Source organism: Rhinolophus sinicus, linkage group LG09, assembly GCF_036562045.2.
Source record: "Rhinolophus sinicus isolate RSC01 linkage group LG09, ASM3656204v1, whole genome shotgun sequence".
Classification (NCBI taxonomy): Eukaryota; Metazoa; Chordata; class Mammalia; order Chiroptera; family Rhinolophidae; genus Rhinolophus; species Rhinolophus sinicus.
Genome location: NC_133758.1, coordinates 66,395,478 through 66,414,387, shown reverse-complemented (window position 1 = coordinate 66,414,387; position 18,910 = coordinate 66,395,478). Strand labels below are relative to the sequence as shown.

Below are 18,910 nucleotides of genomic sequence, written 5' to 3'. Positions count from 1 at the left end.
TCACTTGGGGCTGTGCTCAGGCCGACATCTTACCAGAGTTATCTCATTTTTGACAAAAAAAGTGGATGAAACAGATGAATTCATGAAGGACGGGCATATAATGTAAGACTGCCCAGTTCCTAGTCTCAAGGGTGCAAACGTCTGAGAAAGAGCCCTGCCACAGGAAAAGCATGCTTTCCACTCCTGTTTCTGCTGCTGTTCCTTTCTTCTGCAAATTGAACAGCAATATCTAACACGGGATAACTAAACAAGTGCATGTATATCAGTCCTTAATTCTTTTTCTGGCACACTTCAAATGGGTTATTTTATGCATCTAAAATTCTTTTTCTGGCACACTTCAAATGGGTTATTTTATGCATGTAAAAATGTCAGTTCTCACAGAAATCCTATGTTTAACTTTCCCTTATTTGTGTAACACATTTTTTCCCCGTTACATGAGGAATCATTAGACATTTTAGCTGTGTTGATTACATTGCATCACAGTGAGGAATGCAGAACTCGAAGGTATAAAGCTCACTTTTCTTTGAATTATAGATATCATATTTTATTTAAAACTTAGTATTTACACATACCTAGGATATTCATAAAAATATTTTGACAACATGGAAGGTTTTGAAGCTTCCTTCAAGGAACAGAAAAGATCAAGTCATTGACTGCATCTCACTAGGCACTGAGCTTCCACTTTTCCCATTGGACACTGTATTATGTATACATGTCTGTGTATGTACCTGATTATTGATTATTCTGTAAAAGTGCCGATTATACTCTATGCTTTGATATATTATACTCTCTGCTGGTTCCCCACGTACTCAACAAATTCCGAGCTTACTGATATCTACACTTAATCCAAAAAATGTCACTTGCCTGTGAGATGGAAGGTGAGACTTACCTGGATTTGAGAGTCTGCTGAGAGGCACAGGAAGCTGACAGGGCATGTAAAGGCACACCTGAAAGTGAGAGTCAATTTAAGTAGAAAACGTTTTCCCCGAGGCACCTAAGGGCAGGAAAAAAAAGATGAGAGGTATTCTAAAACCTGCCAAAAAAGGTGATTTGGGAAGTTACTTGCCTTAGGTTTTGACTTACACACACACACACACACACACACACACCTTGTGTACAGAGGGAAAGAGGGCTCAGATGTTCATTTATGTGCCAAACTTCTGAAAGCAATGGCTATGAGGAGTTGAGATCAGGGCTACAGCAACGAATGAACTGCAACATTCCTATCAAGTTCGTAACTAAGTTCTTAGGTTTCTTGTAGCTGCTTCAACAGTGAGCTATTAGGAGGAAACCCTAGTGAAGGACTAAAGATTATACTATGCTCCCAAAAGCAATGGAGGTGCAACACCCTCTCGGGGAATGAATTGTTTGAGGGAGATGCTCTAAGTTCACTTGAGTGACAAGTATGGGTACTGTACTCACTACGTGCAATAACAATGCTTAATAACATAAACTCTCAACCTGGAAAGGAGTGGTAGATAAACACAGACCTTTTCATGATTCACTAACTTGTGGAGTCTTTTGCTTGAACATCCAACTTTGCCTTCAGAACCAAGATTCTGGTAGTGTGCAGAAGGGAACCTGTGTCTGCTGGAGCTTACTGAGAAAGAGTCAGAGAGTCTATGGAATATTCTGGCTCCTAGAATTTGAGTAGTAAACTTATCTTCTACAAATACATTAAGACAAAATTAACTAACCCGTTTCACTGATTTATATTGGCATCTGTCAAAAAAAAGACATAGCTCATTCTGAACAAAAATAAAGAAATTAAAAATTCTGGAGGCTAGATCTTGGCTGGGCCACGGACTCTGCAGCCCTTACCTCTAACTGCTGCCCACAACACAACGTGTGTTCATCCTCGGGGTGAAAAAGGTCAGTTTTCAGAATTCACTCAGCCTTGAAAAACTTCCCTCCATTTTTTCCCCATTACCCAGATACTTTGGTAGTGCATGCTCTTATATAGAAGTTCTAGAAATGATACTAAGTACTTCCTAGATCGGGGTGATAGGTTTTGTTATTCCAATATTTAATTGAATTTGAATATATCAGTAAATCACCAAGAAAACAATGTTATTTATATTTTCATATACCAAAGAGATGAAGCAGGAAATATTCTCTTTCTACCTTCCCTGTAAAACGCTGGTCTTCCTCTGGGGTTTGGCATCTGACCAACTCTTTTCTCTTTCTATGTGTATTCCTCAGGCAAACTCATTCAGATGGCTGAGTGGCTTAAGCCACTTCTTTCTCTACCTCTAACCCCACCTACTTCCTGAGCTTTGATTCCATGTTTCCATCTGCCTACTGACATTTCTATCCAGGTGATTCACCAGCACCTCAAATATACAATGTTCACAGTTGTTCAAACCTGTCCACCTTCCTCATTTCCACTTATTTGTTCAAGTCAGGAACCTCAGCTATGCTTAATTTCTCTCTCCCTTTCATTCCTGAGACATAGAATGAAAATCTCTGAGCCTAGCCTCCCTAAACGAACGATGGGGTCCAGTGACAATGAGGGAAGTGGCCACAGCTATTCCTTCAGCTGCTTCCCCTGCTTTTCCTGTGCTTTTCCCCTCCACACAGACATGACTGGTGGCTAGAGTCCATGGCCCAGCCAAGTAAGTACTAGTGAGTCCCCTCGGGCCTGGGCTTGCTGGCACTGGGACCCTGTCACGTCTTTTCCGAGAGCAGTTGCACTGCTCAGCCTGAGCCTCAGAGCATCATCCAACGGGAAGACATAACAGCTCGGACCTCGTAGTGCTTCATTCTTTGTTGTTCTGTTTGAAACAATACCTGATTCTCAGTATTTCTACTGCCCCAGATTGTTAGTCAGAAAGTCTTACCTTTCACTGGTTTGTTTACTCCTAAGATCCTTTCCAGAACAGTGCAGGGGTGGGGTTGGGGTGGGAGGAGCTTAAGGAGAGAATGCTAAATACTATTGACTGAACTGTTTAATTTTCTTAGAAAGATCACATTTAGTATTTTGTGGCCAGGTCTTGATGACCAAAACAAAGTTATACTACCTCAATTACTTAAAGCAGAACATTTAAAACATTCTATTTTCAGTTTGACTCTTAGCTTTTCCCAAGGTGAGATCATCAAATAATGTCATGACGGAAAATTCCCCAGCTTCCAAATGCTGTTGAGTCAGTTTTCTTACTCCTTTTATTTTCATTCTATAGCCTTATATATACTGTGTTTCCCTGAAAATAAGACCGGGTCTTATATTAATTTTTGCTCCAAAAGATGCATTAGGACTTGTGTTCAGGGAATGTTATCCTGAAAAATCATGCTAGGGCTTATTTTCCAGGTAGGTCTTATTTTCGGGGAAACACGGTATTAATTTGGAATGTCATCATTCCTAACCTAAACTCTAGTTGCCTCCTAATCTTATCCTTGCTTCTTCTGAGTTATCATCTTCATTGTCACCAGGGAACACATATTTACACTTGTCACTACTTTGCTTGCAAACCTTTCTTGGCTCCCTTTCACTTCCAGGCTCTGAATTTCTTAGTGTGACAGAGCAAAACCTGTTTATAGCTGGGACTCAACGTGTCTGTCCACTTCCCTTCAGGAGAGTTATGCTCTATTCATTCTGTCCCAGGCACGTCGTGTCCTTTTGTGACTTAGGCCTTCCCACAGGCCATTCCCTCGTATGGGACACCATTCCTTCTCCATTTTACCTTTAGCTTTCACCTTTTGTAAAGCTTTCCTTGTCTCTTCCAGGCCGAGTTGGCTATTCCTCCTTTAGAAGCACTAGGATAGTAGTGAAATGTTGGTGTCAGCCTTTCCCTAATATTCTGAGCAATGTGATGGCAAGGAAGAGAGAAAAGTCCCATCCTTACTGCTGTTCTTCTGACTCCCGTAACTGGGCCGCTCATGTTTCTTCTGCCCAGAAACCAAGAGCGGGGTTCCCGCAGGTACACTCCTGTGTACCCTCTGATCTGCATTATCACCAGACTCAAGGTCCCTCGCCCAGGGCCTAGCGCTGGGTATTCTAGTGCCCACCAGGGGGCAGCACTTCTCACCCACCAGGAGCCTCTCTTCTAGTTCTGCAGGATTGGGTTTCAGGCCAGCCTCCCTTTCTTTCTAGCAGGAAGCCTGGCCCAGTAATATCTGGAGACTACCTTCACTGTATCTATCCTGAGCCCTCTCCATTCACTAGGAACCTGGCCCTTGTCTTCTCCTTTGGGGTGGGTCCCCCTTTATGCCAGCCTCTTCCCAGAGCTCTGGCACAGCAGACAGAGCCTCAATATTGCAAGTCTCAGGGAATTCTGCACAGCTGGGTCTTGCCTACACTCCACACAGCTGGCCCTACTGGAATTTAGATGAATCTGGCCTACTTCTGCCCCTATTCTGGTCTTGGAGTATGGACTGATTCTCTTTAAGAAGCTGCTCTCTTGGCCAGTTTTTGCAGCTAAGAAAGCTTGTCATCTATCCTACTGTGGTGAATTTGCTTGGCATAAAGTTTTGGCCAAAGATTTAAAATACATCACACTGTATTCCCAGTATTCCCAAGCTTAGTGGAATATAGTACTTAGTGGAATATAGTGGAATATATTTCCCAAGTGCAGTGTATATAGTACCCACTTTCTTCTTGAATGAGCTGATAGTAAATTGTAGAAACTGCTGACAAAATCCTATGGAGAAATATTTACATCAGAAAAATCTGAATCCCTGAATTTATATTAAAAAATTTAAGTGCATGTGATTTGAACAGCTTTAGGTTGGCTTTTCTCAGGCATGATAAGTTGCCAGGCATGAAAGGGGATAAGAAATCCCCTTTCATGGCACAGGAAAATCATGAAAGGGGATTTCCAGGGAGTAAAACATACAAGACAAGAATGTAACCATTTTCTTTAGAGTCTAATAACTTAGAACAGCGAGAATATTCTTCTTCATGTCTTAGTAAGGCCCTGTGGTAATTTAAGTCAACTGTTACTTCTTTCATCAGTCACCATCTGCCTTTCTTTACAAAATGCAGTTTTCCTTTGTTCCACTCCCCCCACCCCCCAGCTCTTACACTTTCTTCATTTTCTTCTCTTAAACCTTCTCGTTATCTCATCTTGTTTTCTCTAAAGCCAATTTTAATTACCAGGGATAATGCAGGTAATGCAGGGGTATTTTGTTCCCTGTTTTATTTATTCATTTTTTTCTGCCTCGTGCTTCAGTAGTTATTTTTAGGTAGCTTGATGCTTATCAGCTATAAAATGTGCTGGAGTAGAGGGGCTTGATTCTTAGAAACAAGGGACCCCAACCCCACCCCAATGTATTTCTAGGGGGACCAGGTGGAATACTTCCTTTCTGCTTCTCAACAGTCTGTCCAGTCCCAGCTGACTCAGAATCATGCTTAATGTCTCACACACCTTCTGTTTGCCTTGTGATTTGGTATGTATAACCATTGCAGGAACTGCAGTTTTAAGCGGTTCAGGAACCCATAAGGTTTGGAATTCCATTCTCCTATGAGGAGGTTTATAGAACAGGAATGAAACTAAAGCAGAGTCTTAAATTTCATTCACCATTATTAAAGTATCCATTTCTAACTCCTATGTAGTTTTAGTGGGTAAGTTTGTTGGTTGTTTGAAAAGATGTAATTGGGATTCCTACAAGCTCGTGGAAAATAAATACCCTATGGAAGAATAATGGTTGTGAACTAAGCCCAAACTAGATATTCATTTTTACACAACATTGACAAATTAGGGAATAGATTTAACAAATGTTCCCCAAACACTAATTTTATACACCTTTAAGTTTTTTCAGAAGTGTTTTTCAAAGGTTCTTACTTGTCATTTAATTGCATTTTTATTTATTGCTCTATTTTAAATCAATGCCACTGGTGTGTTTAGTTTTGTTCCCTGCAGGCCAGATTAATCTGTTCACTTCTGATGTACTGGATGGAAAGCAAATGTCTAGATGACTGAAATCATGTCTTTTCCATTAAGGATTGAGCAAAGGAAGCTTGCAGTCAGTATTGCTAAACTTACTTGTTTCATTTCTTTTTACAAACCAACAACTTCTATAAAGCACCAGGTGGCAGGTGACCAAAGAGTGGCATTTGGTTTTTAGGAAGAAACTTCAGCAGGGAGTTTAAGCAAAATGGTGGGACTTTCTAGTTTGCTCATTTGATTGGTTTGTGATGTGCTTTATTAATCTAATACTATTTTCCCTATAGTCTTTTAAATTTTATGCAAAATACATATAAAACCCTAGACACTAAATATTTATGTATATGTTAAAGTTATCTTAAACATTGGAGTTCCATAAAAAGTTTTTTTCTCTTAAAATATGTAAATTTAATAGGCTTACTGCATTTTTGAGTGATTTTATTATATCTTGAGGGTTTTCCCTTGACCTATGTATCTCGTTTTATAATGAGAATCAAAGTGACTATATCATTTAAATTTCAAAAATTTGTCTTCAAATAACCGTGTATAGGTAACCATTGGCTATTTTCTTGTAAACTGATGCCATGTTCTTAGGATGTCTGCCTTCATCACAGAATGGCTTAACTATTTACTTCTTAGGATTAAGGTTAGGGTTAGAGTGTTGTCAGACAGGAGGGATTTTCAAGAAAAATAATTTGCCCATTAAACCAAAAGGTTAGTCTATCAGTTAATCAGAAGCAGTCTCTCAGTATCGCTCTTTGAAACAAAGGTCTTGGCATCTCTCGTTTTCTTTTCCGAAAAGAGCTTTATTGCTTTTCTTAAAAAAAATAAGATATACTCATTTACCCCAAATCAGACAATTTAAAGAAATATAAGAAGGAAATGAAAATCACCTGAGAGTAAAATCTTTCAGTGAACATCTTATGATCGCTCCTCTTTCACCCTCTCGTTCTTACTTGCTCTGTTAGCTCTCAGCAATAGAGGCAGGGCAGGCTGAAAGGCAGGGGCAGGTCTCCAACTGAGAAGTGTGGAATCCCAGCTCCACTCTTTCAGTCACAAAACCTTCAAAACTGGGAAATGCCCTTAGGTATAATTTACATACCATAAAATCCACTCATCTTAAGGACACAGTTCAATGCATTCAGTTGAACTGCAGTTAAAGGTGGGAGAAGTGAACATTTCACTACCCCTGGTACAGGGTATTTCCTCAGAAGGCAGCCTGGGAAGAAATTCCTTGGTGCAGGCTTATCTCAACCAGAATTGCTTGATGAGCCCTGTCCGGCTGGGGCCCCAACTGCCTTTCCTCCTTGGTGGCCCATATAATGGCAGGGCCAAGAAAGCAGCACTACACAGACTTGCCCAGACCAAGGAGATTTCACGAGGGCTAAGTCTTAACTGGGAACAAGGGGAGGTTTGCAAGCCCTGACAGGATGTGTGGAGGATTACCAAGTCTCAGAAAACACGGAGACAGCTAATCAGCCTTTAATAGGATTTGGTGAACCAGAATGATCTAGGATCCCAATGCTTAACGAAGCTGGCACAGGCTGCCAAAGCTCTGAAAGGACAGATGGGTGTGGGTTTGCCTACAAAGTCCTCAGGCAGTGAGGAAGCTGACAAACCCTCCCTGAGAGCACTGATGTCAGCGCCCTGTGTTACCTGAATCACCCCAGGCAGAGAGCCCACTCGCACCTGGACGAACCCAGCAGATTGATGGTTTCTTTTATAACCAACTTTGCAGTTCCTGTCCTTACAGAGGATGGGAAGATCAACACAGCCCCCGGTGACTGGGCCTGCGGTAGTCCTGGCGTCTCCTACCTCAGAATCTGCTTTGCAGTGCCCACTACCAGACCGAGGGTTGAGGGAGCTCTCAGGGCATTTAAGAGAGAGCCCGGCGACTCATCCATGAGTTTTGATAATTCCTATCAGAATTTTTAAATGCATGTCAACACTTTATAGGAAAGTGTTAAATGTACCAAATTTTAAGTTGTTGTTAATTATAGTTGTAACTCTGCCTGAAACTAAAATCTACAAGGAAATGACTCAGTTAAATCCATATACTGGTCCACAGCCATCCTCCATCTTTCCTGCTCTAACTAACATGCATGGTGGATGGCCATGTTTCTGTGATTTCATCCTTTGGTGTGGTGGCTTTTGGTACAGGCTCACACTACCACACTTTAATGTTGCAGTGAGTCCAGAGAAGCAGAAGGATTTTATAGGACAATGAGGCGTGCTAAGTCATGTAATTCCCACATCCTCCCTGTGACATAGATACTAAATTATTCTCATTTTGCACATGAGGACACTGAGGCACAAAGAAGTTAAGCAACTTGGTGACGCAGATATTAACATTTCCTTGAAATAAACCAATATGACAAAGAAGCAGAGCAAGCAGAAGTAATAAAGACCAGGTTTGCTGGGGCTTATCACACATCACCAGTCCTCCCAGAGCCCTTCCCTCCAATCACGCTGAACTGTGCCTGGAAAAGTGGTAAACATCTGTGAAACAGGGCAAAAACTACTGGAGTCCTGTGTGGTGCATCATTCCTAGTTACCTGTGTTTTTCATAGTCTCTGAGCTATTTTATACTCTGAAAGTCTTAGAATACTGATAGCAATGCAAATGGTCCCTGTCCATCAGGATGCAAACTGTATCCTGTGGAGAAACAACTGGTGGTTGCCTTAGAGACACTGACCAGCTGATGCCAGCATTTCTGATGGCTTACGTGTGTGTTTTAAAAACTTCTTCCTTCGAATTGGTTGTAACGTTCTACTGGTTCTCTCATTAATTAATGAGTTAAATAAAATCTTTGGCACATGTTTGTTTTATAATTTGTATAAGAGTCATGATTTTACCTTTTAAAAAACTTAATTTTTAACAACTGCTTGTAGTTCCTGAAGGTGCCTGTGTGCCTTCTCATGAGCTGTTACCTCTTCACATAATGCTTTGCTCAGTTCTTCATCTGGTTCAGGGCTGGGCAGTCTCTAAGCCAGAGGCTCAGACTGTCCCACCACATGCTTTTGTAATTGCTTACAAGCTAAGACTGGCTTGTAAGTTAAAAAAAAAAAAAAAAAATCAGTAATATTCTGTGATATGAAATACACATTTTAGTGTTCATAAAGTTTAATTGAAACAGCCATATTGATTGTTTACATATTGTCTACAGCTGCCATGTCTACACTACACTGACAGAATTGAGTTGTGAAAGAGAACGTATCACCTGCAAAGCCCCAAATATTTACTATCTGACCCTTTCCAGAAAACATCTGTTAACCCATTCTTATGGTCTGAGTGTTTGGGTTAACTCCCAAAGTCGCATGTTGAAGCCCTAACCCCAAAGATGATGGTATGAGGAGGTAGGGCCTTTGGGAATGCTTAGGTCATGATGCTGGAATCTTCCTGAGTAAGATGAGTACCTGTGGTTAAAAGAGACCCCACACAGAACCTGTGAGCCTTCCACCACGTGAGGACAGAGCACCAAGTCAGCATCTACAGCTGGGAAGACGGTTTTCACCAGAACCTGACCCTGCTTGCACCTGATCTTGGACTTCCAGCCTCCAGAATTGCGCAAAATAAATTTGTTGTTTATAAGCCACCCAGTCTATGGTATTTTGCAGCCTGAATGGATTAAGATACCCATAATCTACTTAATGCCACTAATATGTCAGCATCTCCTCCAGGACACTTCCTAATCTCATTCTGGCCTGGGTCCCCCAGGGGTTCATATGTGTGTGTGCCCTGTATGGGTGTGCCTACTATAGCGGTTGCCATCTGTGTTGTGATGGTTGACTCCCCTTATGCCTTGATACCTAGTCTGGAAATCCCTCGAGGACCTGGACTATGTCTAGTTCACCCTTTCATTCCCAGTACTCAGGATAGTGCCTGGCACATATGTGCACTCAATAGCTATTGAATGAATGCTTCTCTTATTGGTAATAAGGGCATTTGAATATCACAACGTTCTGAATAATTATTTAACTAACAGCTATCAACCTATTTTTATTTTGGGGGGTTAAAGCAAAAACACAAACCAACCTCATATTTTTTAAATAAAATGACAGAAATCATTCTTTCTTTTAATTCCCCCAAAATGAAATCGTATGGCAAGGACACAGTGCAGGTAGAAGTATGAAAACCAGTTTGTCATGGTCTAACATGGTGACTGAACCCTGCAAAGGTGAAGTGTACCTGGATGAGAGCACGGGTTTAAAAAGTCTTTGGAGAACTGGCCGGCTTGAACAGACCTCCCAGTTTGGGCACAGGTAAGCAGGAGGCATAGCTTCTGGGAACGCTCTTCTCAGTGTTTTCCACTTACCCACTTATCCTGGAACAGATCATTCTCTAATGCCTTCAGAGGAAGCACCACCCTACAACACCTTGATCTTGGATTTCTAGACTCCAGACTGTAAGACAATAAATGGATGTTGTTTCCGCCACTCAATCTGTAGTACTTTGTTATGGAGCCCTAGCAAACGAACACATCATGGCATCACACCTTTCATCCTTTTTCTCCCTAACCCTAAGATTGGGATTGGGGGTTTATTATCACTTAGAGTCACTGCCTTTTGGACTTGTTGATCTTGCTGATTTTCCAAATTGAATGCCCCCCTCCACTCATTTCTTATTGCCGTTGTAACACATTACCACATACTTAGTGGCTCAAAAGAGCACAAACTTGAGGGGTGGGAGATGAGGGTAAGGGGGATCAAATATATGGTGATGGAAGGAGAACTGACTCTGGGTGGTGAACACACAATGGGATTTATAGATGATGTAATACAGAATTGTACACCTGAAATCTATGTAATTTTACTAACAATTGTCACCCCAATAAAAAAGAAAAGAGCACAAACTTATTATCTGAGAGGTATGGAGGTCAGAAGTTCAGAATCAGTCTCATTAGGCTAAAGTCAAGGTGTCAGCAGGTCTGGTTCCTTCTTCAGAGGCTCTGAGTGGAGAACCTGTTTCTTTTCCTTTGTCACTTTCTAGAGGCTGCTTGCATTCTTTCCATTGCCCCTTCCTTGTTTCACTCACATCTCTTGCTTCCATCATCACATTTCCTACTGCTCACTCTGACCCCTCTGCCTCCCTCTTTTAAGGACCCTGTGATTATATTGGGCACATCCAGATAATCCAAGATAATCTCCTCATCTCAAGATCTTCAACTTAATCACATTTGCAAAGTACATTTTTACCAAGTACCATAACATGTTCACAAGTGCCAGGGATTGGGATTTGAACACATTTGGGGGGCCATTATTCTGATTATCACACCTCTTCCCATCCTCATCCTTTCCAAATTCCATTCATCTTTCTAGGTCCTCTCCTGGAACCCCTTTACCTCAGCTCACAATGACATCTGTCTCTGTAATTATAGATTATACACGATCACAGCGCCTGGACCTAGATCCCTAATTGTTGGGTATGAGGTCACCTAGTTTCTCTAATTGCTATGAAGGTGCCTTGAGCACAGAGACTATTGTTTATACTCCTGTGGCTCTCCTGAAACACTAGCTATGCCCCCAAAGATGTCAAATTGGCTGATGGAAGGGTCTATTATTACATGGAGTAACTAGATCCAAAGTTGCCCTCTTCTTCCTCCCTCTGGTCACTTACAATACAGCTGAGCAGAGCCGAGAGCTGAGATCCCAGAGTCATTGTCTGCCTGTGAGCTTGCTCCCCTGGAGCAGAGCTGGTAAGCAGTGAGGCATGACTTTCATAGTCTCGTGGCGTCCTTCCCATCTCTGTGGAAAATAATAATCAGGACACACCCCTGACAACTGCCAACAAGTCCCAACAATGTTTTAGGGACTTATGAAGGACTTGCAAGTGTGGGGAAGGTTGAGGAAACTCTGGCTCTGCCTTCCAGAGCCTCTGGCAGTCCCACAGCCAGCAGAGCAGATGATGCTTGAAAACTGGCTGTCCTGAAGTTGTGCTCTATGTACTGAAATCTGCAAAGAGTGAGGTGTGGGACTCTTCTTACGTAAATGCGGGCCCTGCCTGGTGAGAAGCTGAGTCTGCCCTTTCATAGCTTTTGGACTAAGAACCTATGGACCTTTAAAACTATTATAGCAGGGCTTTTCTTGTGCATACTTAAATATTAGTCTTTCACGACAGGACAGACCTGCATCTGAAGGCCTACTCTCCTCCCATTTTGAACGTGAGACTTTTATTTTATGTAGTTAAGGTTTAATGAGAAATAATTTCACTGGGGCATGGGCTTGCATTTTGGAGTCACACACTGAGTTCGCATGCGAGAACTCTTCTCTGTCTGTGGGCTGGGTGATCTTTGGAAAGAAAAGGGGTGCCACCTGACTGGCTTGATGAGAATGTGAAATGGGAGTGATGCACATACACTGCTTTGTACAGTTCCTGGCATTTAATAGGCACAAGAGGTGGGTTGGTTCTTATCTTCTCTGTCCTCATTTTAACAAAAAATTCTTGCTAACTAAAGAGGATTAAATGCTGAAAACACATATAAAGTAGACAACACCACAAAGATTACTTGTATTTGGAGGACAGAATGTGAAAGAATATTAAGTAATTTGCAAAGAATTATGTCTTAGCTTAGGGCTGCCATAACAAAATATCATAGGATGGGTAGTTTAAACAACAGACATTTATTTTTTCACAGTTCTGGAGGCAGGAAGTCTCCAATTAAGGAGCCAGCCAATAGGGTTCCTGGTAAGATCCTGCAGGTCTCTGGTGTCTCTTTTAACAAGAACATTAATCTTACCACATCAGGACACCACCCTCATGACCTCATTTTACCTAATTACCTCCATAAAGGTCCTATCTACCAATATAGTCACATTAGGGGTTGGGGCTTCAACGTAAGAGCTTTGGGGCCACACATTCAATTCACAACAGATTACACCGTCATGTTTATACTTGGCATTTCCTTTCATTTTAGATTTTACCCTGGGAATTTTAAATTGTGTTAAGACCTATAAAACTATTTCCTTCCCCACTTTGCTGTGGAGGGAGACCAGATGGCTATGGCAACGTCACTCATGCGTTGTCATTTTTCCACAGCGCTGGAGATGAGTGGGGTCTTCTTCAAGGTTCCCACGTGCACCTGCTCCATGAGTGTTCCCGTGGTTCATTGCAAATGAAATGAGACTTCTACTGTTACCTCCGTGACCTCATATACCATGATTCAGCCCTTGCCAGTTTGGAGAGAGATGCAGAGGAGAAGGAAGGAGTGAGAGAGACAACAGACCTCGAATCTCATATCCCCTCTCCTCCAAAACTGGGGTCTCTCCACATCTCAAATCCTCCCACCCCTCCTACCTAGTTGGTTGTCAGTTGGAAGCATCTACATGCCAGTTACCGCTACTTTTATTTCTACTGATTATTTTGATATCGCCATATCGTCACTCAGTGTAGCAATACCTTATTTGGAAAATGCATTTGATCACTGTGTTGTTGTGAAAAGCTGCTCCATGCCTGTTTCCTTGTACATAGTATTTAGCAGCATTAGGTATCTTTCATTTTTAAGGGATTATATCTTTCTTTTTTCTTTTAGCCAGAGAAGACACAAACAGGAGGCATAAAAATGGGCGATGCTTCTAAGGAAAAGGTATTTGGGTTTGCGTTGATGGCCTGGGGAAGTTGGTTCGCCACTTGCATTGCTAATACCTACTGAATGTAAAGCAGCACCCAATGCTGTGAACTCTATTTTCTGGGAGAAGGGAGAATATTAATCATTTGAAAGCGAAAGGTCCCAGGTTAGCTGAGGACCAGTCCTCACACCCCCAGAGACGTTCCAATCCCTGTGTGGCCAGTGAAACACGTTCGCACGGCTTCCTGGGGCTTCCTTGGCCACAGTGGGAATGGAAAAGTCACACTCTGTAGAGGCGCTTGTGTATCTTCACCAAGGGGCTCCAGCAGCTAGATGGAGGTGTATGTGCGAATGTCAACACAGAGGTCAGATGCACATTAACAGGGTGATGGAAATGTAGAGAAATTGCTTTAAGAACAAAGAAGTCTGTAGAAATATGGTTGCATGCTCACCCCAGCGAGGCTTATGGCAAGAATCTGGGAATGGTAGCATTCACTCATTCTTTTCTTAATTCACTCAAAAAACATGTGTTGTCAACTATGAGCCCAGAACAGCTTCTGGCACACACTAGACATTCAATATGTGTTTGTGAGTGAATAAGGAGTACATGAGTCTCAGGCATTTTATTCTAAGCATGAGGGTCATGGTGGTGAACGTGAGAGCCAAGCCCCTGCATCCCTAGAACTCCAGTTGGGGAATACAGACACTCAGCATGTAGCTGGGGAGAGCTAAGGAGGGTGGACTGGATTACACGGCTATTGTCAGCACACAAGGAGAGGCTCTGGGCTAAAGGCGGGAGGAAAGGATTTCCCCAAAGTTAAGAAGGAATGGAGACCTCTGCCCGCGACTGCTGAGTCGGTGGGTCATGCCTGGACTATGAGTCCTAACCAGTAAACTAGCTTTGCAGCAGGAAACCAGTGGCACAAAGCAAGGGGAAATGCAGCAGTGGCCTATGGTCTCTGTGTCACCACTTTACTCACTGTCCTCTCTCTTTGTCCCCTGACCTGATAAGATATTGTGGATCCAATTCCTGGTGCGATGTTGCTAAAAAATTAATGAACAAATGCAAATATCCTGACTATCTGGTGCCAGCACCTTCTAGATCCCCAAGGATGTGTACCAGCTCCTTGGCAAAGACAAACCCCATGGAAGCTTCCTGGGCATTGCTCAGTGCCACAGATACCAACATGCAAGGATCTGGTGTTGTCTCTAGAGGCCTAGGGGATTTTGCTAAAGATTGTGCATGTTGCACTAGTGGAGGCAGACCTACATCTGGGGAGGTGGATGGGAACAATGTAGAAAAGAAAGTGGCTGCCTTTGAAGAGAGCTTATAGGAATGTCATCCACCAATTTTTTCAGAAACAATACGTAAGGTTAGGGTAACGGGAAAAAAGCAGGACAGAGTAACTGAGATCAGAAACTACCTTAACAGAATTGCAAACCTTCTTAACGTTTTCATGAAGCAGGAAGGAGAGAAGGGAGCTGATTGGCTATTGTGGGTTTCTGGACCAGGCTCAGACTTGTTACTCGTGGCTGCTGAAATGTGTCAACTAGTTGATATCCTAAAATCCAAACCTCTTAAAAATCTGTCTGGGCTATATGTCCTTCCTCCGAGAACCATAGATGCTGAGCCCCCTCGGCTTTCCCCTGCATGGGGCAGAACCAAGAAACACAGGCCAGGAGGCGTCCCTGCCACCAAGGGAAAAGCTAACAGTGTTCACGAGGCCTGTCGTGAGGAGGAAGAGGGAAAAGGGAGGGCACAGGCCCCGAGAGCCACCGATATTCATACCAGAGCCCTCCCACTCCTCAACTGGCAATTTACTGCCTGGCACTATGCCCATCCTTCCATTAAGGTGATCACTACTAAGACTCACAGCGAGTGGGAAGCATTAGAGGAGGCCCAGCTCCTGTGTGCGGATGGGCATGGTCCAAATGGGTCTACAACATCCGTAACCACACTGACCCAGGGGACGCAGTCTTCATTCCCAGCCCTGAAGAGGCTTCATCTGACCGAGGCCATAGAATTCTTTTTACAGGGAGCTCCCCCTACTTATAGGGTGGTGCTACGACATTACACTGGGACTGCCAGGACCACCCAGAGGGTACTGGGGGGTGCTGACATGGCTACTGACATGGAGGAGATGCCCCCCCAGACACCCACATGCTTCAGACTCATGCCCCTCTGCTCCCACTGCCCCAGAGGCAGCTAACTGGAAACACACTTCCCTCAGTGGAAAGAGCTCCCTACTCCCTACCCAGTAAACCCCGGACTTAATTTTGCCCCTATGGGAATGCACAGGTTTGCCTCTACTGGGAGTTAGGACAACTCAGGGTTCTTGCCACTTAATCTCTGGACAGCCAGACTCTAAACTGCAGGCCCCCAAACCAGCATTCTCCCAGCAATAGCCCCCATCTGCTGTCCATCTTCTTACCACACAGCCACCCGCTGGGTTTCCTCTGGCCCGGCCAGTCCCTGCCCCCTTCCCTAAGCACCAGGACGGGCTGCCCTCTGGACCCTGCCCTAGGAAACTGACAGTGCCCTGAGCTTCTCCCACCGCCGGACGACAGTCATCCCTGTAGTTCTGGTGGTCCATTGGGACAATCAAAATGCACAGTCCTTTTTGGCCCTATTAGACACCAGGACCCGAGTGGCGGTCACTCCAGGCAATCCCTCTAATTCCTGAAAGGCAAGCCCTTCTACCTACAGGGCATTGCCGGTAAATAATCAAGGTTATAAAGCCATCTGGATGTAACTATGGGACCATTCACCTCAAAGAGCTTCCTCAGGTGGTTGCCCCCCAGCCCTTTCTTTCCTCATTCTAGACATGGGTGCACTGACACAGCACCATGCCACGTGACACAAGCCCAACTTCTTGGTCTTCCTGGTGGGACTTGCCCAGTGGACACCAGTGAGTCAGGATGGTAAACATCCCCCAGTACTGACTGAAACAGGGCACGGAAGGCCGGCCCATAATAACAGCAAATTCCCACAACCTCCCTGCCTTAAACCTGCCAATAATGAATGGCGCCTCCTCACTGACTATTGAAACCTAGTGCTCAGGTTCTCTTGATTACGGCTCCCGTTCCCAATATTATAGAACTGACTGAGGACATACAATAGCCCGAGGAGCATCCCTCCAGTTTACTGGCCCAGCTAATATGTTCTATACTGTTCTCATCACAGAGGAATCCCAGGCCCAACTTGCTTTCACTTTGCAAGGGGCTCAGTCCACATTTAGGACGCTCCCAATAAGGTATTTAAACAGTCCTGCAATTGCACATAACCTCTGCTACCTGAATTTAAATATTTTACAATTTGGAAAGTGCCATTTTTGGCATTATATTGATGACATTATGTTTGGGGGTCCCTTTGAGGAAGTGGTATGGACAGATGTGCCCACCTTCAGAGACCACCTACACCAAAGGGGCTGGGCAATCGCCCCTCCCAAGATCTAAGGCTCAGCCTCCTCTGTCAAGTTTCTGGGCATCATCTGGTCCTTTAAGGACCAAGAAATTCCCCCAACAGTCAAATATCAATTACATTCCACCACCCACAACACTCAGGCACAACTCATACTGGGTCTTTCCATGTTCTGAAGTAACACATCCCTCATCTCTCGCTAATTCTTTGCCCTATATATGCAGCCACTTGCAGGTCTGCCACATTCCACTGCGATAAGCCCAGTAGTGGGCTCTAGAAAGTGCCCAGCGGCAGTCCAGTAAGACTTACCTTTGTCTGTGCCCCCGGCTCCATATTCTGAGTCCGTGGCCGCACCTGACTGAGCCTCCTGGAGTCTCTGGATGAAACATGAGTCTACCTGGGAGTTTGGACTATGCTTCTACTCCCAGTGGCAGCCTGAAACACTCCGCTTGATGCCAGCTTTGGGCATCCTATCAGGCTCTCACAGAAAACCGAGGCCCTAACCGGCCCTCACCCAGTCCTACTCCCTGCCTGAAGTCCCATAAGCCCTAGGTTAGAGATGCCTCCTTGGTGAAATGGAAATGGCACCTTCAGGAGAGGGCTAACCTGATGTCAATGACCTTTCCAAATTATAGGAGGCTATGGCTTCCCCTGCTCAGCCCCTTGCCCCAGAGCCTTGAGGAAGTGATAGCAGGACTTCTTGCTTTCCCCCTCGGGCTACTGGGGGAACCCCTTGGGCCCAGCGACCCGAGTTGGACAAGGAGACAGTTCTTCACCGATGGCCACAACACACTGTGTACCACGCAGTACGCTGGGGGCACTGCAGACTCCTACCTGCCTCAGGCACCTGGCTAGGGGATGGTGGGGGGGGGGCACTCCTGGCTCGGCCCAGTGGGCAGCCTGCAGGTATCACCTGGCCCTCAGGAAGGCCATAAAAATGGACCTTTTCCAGACGCCCGGGCCACTGCTAGGCCTTGAGGTTTGCTCTGGCCAATGGCTGAGGGACAATTTCCTCATACAAGGCAAGCCCATCTGGGGTGCCCAGATAGGGAAGGAATTAGCAGAGTCCCCAGTTCCTGTTGTTGGTACTCACGTTTCTGCTCACACTAACCACTCCCCACCAAAAGCTATTTTCAACAATATCTCCAACTCCCTCACTAAGCCCTCCACACTCTGCCTGGTATAGCTGCCTCATTACTGAGCCTACTCACCAACTCGAAAACTTGGTGTCACACAACCTCTTATCGTTGGGGAATTCATGCCTTCACAACTTGGGCTCATGCCAGGGGAATCCCTCTCTCTGGCAGCCAAGGTTATGATTGATAAGCGCGTTCTTTGCTGCACAACCAAACAACAGAGGCTCTCCAAATGGGGACAAAACCCCCCAGGAGGCCGACCACACTCCCTTCTGCAGAGTGATTTCATCGGCCAGCTGCCCTCTTCCCGGGGTCTTCCAGAAATGGCGTAACAGTCGATACTTACGCGAGACTCCTCTGAGCAACTCCCTCCTGGAATTCCTCTTCAAAACAGGTAATCTCTTTCCTTACTAAATTTACTCTTGTTCCCTTTGGATCGACAGACGTTTCTGACTCTGACCAGAGCACTTCTTTACTTCTCAGGAGATTCAACAGCTGGCTCTCCAGCGTACTAGTCTTTGGAACTTCCATTAAGATAAATGTTGGCAGGTGGCTGGCCTCATTGAGCATCGTAATGACTGTCTTAAAGAGACACTCCTTAAATCACTTGCAGGCAAGTGATCCTGAAATGGATCGAAATCTTGCCACAGGCATTTCTAGCCAGTAGTAGTATCACTATCGATAGGCTGAGACCAGCACAAAACACATGTGTTACTGTACGGTTTTCTTGGAACATGGGCACACCCATTTGCTCAAGTACCGTACACATCATAAATCTGAAGGCCACGGCTGCTTTTGCTCTGCAGCAGCAGAGCTAAGCACTTGCAACAGAGACAACACAGCCTGCAATGCCTCAATTATTTGCTCTCTGGCTCTTCAAGAACAAGTTTGCCAACCCTGCTCTATT

General features: G+C 44.3%; 1 protein-coding gene across 1 annotated transcript in view; it reads right to left on the bottom strand.

Moving 5' to 3' along the window:
• LOC109454569 (laminin subunit beta-4) overlaps positions 1-18,688 on the bottom strand; it is an 83,050-nt gene extending 64,362 nt beyond the window's left edge. The window contains exons 1-2 of the mRNA XM_074340576.1: positions 18,350-18,688; positions 890-994 (exon numbers count right to left, since the gene is read on the bottom strand). The gene's annotated coding sequence lies outside the window, so the exon portion shown is untranslated. The remainder of the gene's footprint in view (positions 1-889; positions 995-18,349) is intronic.
• Positions 18,689-18,910: the final 222 nt, after the last annotated feature.